Source organism: Ascaphus truei, chromosome 1, assembly GCF_040206685.1.
Source record: "Ascaphus truei isolate aAscTru1 chromosome 1, aAscTru1.hap1, whole genome shotgun sequence".
NCBI lineage: Eukaryota > Metazoa > Chordata > Amphibia > Anura > Ascaphidae > Ascaphus > Ascaphus truei.
The window spans coordinates 168,752,237-168,756,450 of NC_134483.1; positions in this window are offsets into that span (position 1 = coordinate 168,752,237).

The following is a 4,214-nucleotide window of genomic DNA, read 5'->3' on the forward strand; positions in this document are numbered from 1 at the left end:
TTGGGGGAGAGAGAAACACACAAACACACAGACAGGCCTGGGGGGGGAGAGATATACACACACACACCTAGGAGAGAGAGAGAGAGAGACACACACACACACAGACCTGGGGGGAGAGATATATTTGTTCTTACTGCAAACATTTTCTAAGTTTTACTGCATAGTAACAGGAAGAGCTACAGGAACGTTTTGGGGGCACAGCCCCTTCCTGAGACAAAAGCTACCTGTATGGGAGAGACAAACAGACTGGGGGGAGTGATGGAGTCTGTGTGTGTGAGAGATAGTGGAGGAGGTGAGGAGAGAGGGAAAAGATGTGGAGGGGGGAGAGAGAAATTAATAAAACTGTATAAATGGCGACGCTATTGGACAAATACCATTCATAATATTTATTTTGACGCCATGTAATTTGTTTTCGATATCTATTTTTATTGTGTCCCGGTTTTTACTTTTGGAAATCTGGTCACCCTAGCCTTGAGAAACTGCCAATTTCTTTCCCTCAGCAGGGAGATATTGAACTAATAAACAATTATACGCTGAGCTCTTAAGGCTGTGCCACTTGGGACCAAAATGAACTAATAGTAGTGAAAGGTCCCTTGGTAATTGATATCTTTTTATATTTACAAAAAATAGTATGTTAAAATATATATATTTATATATATATATTGTCTTGGAAATATTTATATTGTAACCAATGTAAGCATAGACTAGTGAGATGTTAATCAGGATGTCTTCTGTCTTTGACAGTCCATGGTAGGGCTGTAGTGAGTCAATGGCAGTGGCATGTTCCATACGTTAAATGATTGCCATTTATTTACAAATTAAACAAGTGTACTTTCCCCAACCCCCTGGGAGATATGGCAGCTACAGTGTATGTGGTGTGTTACCTGCAGCTCACAGGAGGCCTCCGCCCTGGGAGCCTGGTGTGTGCCTGATCCATTTGGTGATAGCGCCTCCACCTGCGTGGGATCCTAACAATGTGGGATAACCCCGTGCAAGACAATATAATAAACACATACCAGTATGATATAACTGCTTTTACTGAACAAGATATGGTACTAATAACACAACCGAATCTCCCAGGCCTCACAGGGCCGTAACCTCTCACCGTGCTTTCCCAACACCCTGTCCACACCCCTGTAGGGTTTGCCCCAATTACTGAGGTGCCCCATGGCACCTAACCACCTTGGTGTCCACAGAGTCAAACACCCACCCAAGTGTACTGTTGGTGCACTTGATGAGGTACCTGCCAGGTGTGTCCACACCCGGCGCGCAGATGAAGAAGATGGGATCCACGGATCCAGCGACGGTACCCGCGAAGCCAACGCCTCTACGTTGGGTGGGTCCCGCGTGCAGTGTACCACCTTTAACAGTCTGGTGGTAGTAGTAGCAGGTGTCTGGTTCCAGATCACTTGAGGCCGGGATGTAGCCGCGTCCTGGCTGTGTCCCTCACTCTAATGCACCAAGATGGCCGCTGCAATGTGCGACTACTGCGCATGCGCAATCTTTTCCAAAATGGCGACGCCCTGCAAAGGGAGCCGCTGGCGACTCGGTCGCCTCTCTGACCGCCACTCTCTCCCCTCCTCGCCGGCTCCTTCCGCCTGCCAGAGGCACCCGCACTACCCGTGCTGCTGCAAGGGTGAGCGGAGACTTAAGGGGAGCCAGGGGGGAACCGGTTACACAAGTGTTTTTCAATATTTTATTAAACTATTCATTTCTTAATTCTAAGTAAATGCTTTTTGTAATCTTTACCTGATTTCTCTTGTGATAATACTGCTTGCAAACTGTTGCATATGCAGGGAGATTGTTCATCTAGAGTTATTCCCCTCTAAGGCTTTGTTTGACAAATTGTCAGCATTATTTGATTTAAAGAGATTAAGGGGATAGAACAATAATTACCAGATAACCTTTGAATCACACCCCCCCCCCCCACCCCCCAATAGAAACATTGAAAGCAAATAAGTGCAAATTTGACATTAGGGGAAATTAACTCGATCTAAAGAAGTACATTACATACAGTTGTAAAAAAAAAAAAAAACATACAAACTAAAAACAAATTCCCTATCCAGTGCTGCTGTTCATAATGCATCAGAATGTGCAGAAGCCTAGTACTAAACACAGGCCAGTGATGTAACGTCCAAAGCTATGCGTTACTGTAGTTGCAGGGATCTACAGTGCTTGAGTGAGACTGGGTACACGTGGAAGGATGATCCACTAACATTGGGAGAGCAAAGGAAGGAAAGATTAGATACGCAACAAAGAGAGAGATACTCAGAACAGCAATAGGGGCCTAGGCAGTCAGTGACAATGTGACACTTAGAACTCATGCAGTGCAGCTCTCCGGACTGGCCCACTAATGACATTGGTACCTTGGCCTGAACATTTTGTGCTATAGCAAATTAATTGTGAAGAAAATGCTGTTTGAGAAGAAACCTGTCCGGGTACCTCCGTTGGGTCTTCAAAAGATTATATGACCAGCAAATAAATGTGTGTTAACCTTCACCTCTGCCTCTTCTGTTTCATAAATGTTTTTTTTTGTTAGGGAGGGGGCATCGATGATTCTGATTGCGTTGTGATTGAGATGGGAGACTCTAAACATTAATCTGTCTCCCTCAGTGTTCTGCTATATATGATACCATTTAAGTTTTTAAAAATAATTATATACTTTGATTTGGTTAAAGCATCAATGACTAACATTGAACTCATTAAGCATATTACTGTCATTTAACTTTGGCCCTAACTGGGACTTCTCTTCCCAGGTGCTCCCTCCATTATTGTAAGAACTACTCCTAAGGGAAGAAGCCCCTTGCTCCCTCCCCCCCTACCCCCCCCCACCAAAAAAAAACCACATCACCCACAGCCCCAGATCTTCAACTAATATCTAAACTGCCAGAGACTAATTCCAAGTTGTATGACAGGGAATAGTGGAAGTGCAAACTTTCCAATACTTGCACAGATATGGTTTGGCAGATTCATCTCCACATTTGTACACATTGGAGTTGGAGTTGCCAGGTGTCCGGGATTGAACTGGACTGTCCTGTATTTGGACACTGTCCAGTAAAAAATGAGGTAATACTGGACATGTACGTGTCCGGTATTACCTCTCTGGAAATAGTGTCCTGACCGGCTTGGGGGGCCGCGAGATTTCCTCAAGCAGGGTAGTTGTTAAGAGGCTGGGAAGCTTCCTCCATCCTGATTGGCTGCTGCTGGTAATGCAGTTAATCAGGAGCCTGGGGTGGGGCCAAGGAGAAGCGGAAACAGCATGGACTGGAGAAAGGTTAGGTGTGTGTGTCTCGAGCACGCCACATCTTTCACCATTGTATCCAGTATTTTTGGAGAAGCCACCTGGCAACCCTATTTTTGGAGTTCAACTACAGTATTTATGTCAGTTGCAAAACACAGAGTATTGCTAGCAACTGTTTATGATCAAGTCTAAGGGGTTTGTTAGAGACCTACAAATACAGCTGGCATATATGTCCAGGATGTACTGAGGCTTGCTCCACAAATTGATAAGGGTGGAGAAATGACTTTCCAAATCAAGGGACAGATCTCCTGACTTAATGTATCAGCAATTGCACTAGATGGGAAAGACAGGTGCTTGTAACTAGATTACTTCTCCAGGAGAGCAAATATACCATATTCCTAATTTTGCACAGAATGGATATTTCCCCAAATGCTCTCAGCCCTTACTGATCTCTGAGCACGCACCACAAACTCTGAAACCCCCCTCAGGATCCTTTTGTCACAGCCTTAGGCCGCACTTATAGTGACGGCGACGCGACCGATGACGTTCGCCGTCGCTATTGCGAGAGTTGAATTTAAATTTTAAGCGACGTCGCTGGCTACAAGACCAGTGACGTCAGAAAAGGGGGAGGGCAGAGGGACGGAGAAGCTCCTGAGTAACTACCAGATTTTTGGTAGCACTGTCGCGCCGTCGCCATCGTGTGCACTATAAGCGCCGACGACGGCGACAATGCATTTGTTTTGGCGCGACGGTCACGTCACCGTTGCTGGCTCTATAAGCGCAGCCTTAGGAAGTTGTCAGACATGTCCACTGCATATTTCAGCTTGCATATAACACTTGCTTTCTCGCACTCGTCTCCTCCAGAAGATGATTTTCCCCTTGCTTCTCTTTTGATGTTACAGTATACCCAACATCAATGCCATGTCTGGGCAAAACCAACATATGTGTGACAAAGAACCATTTTTCTTGATGA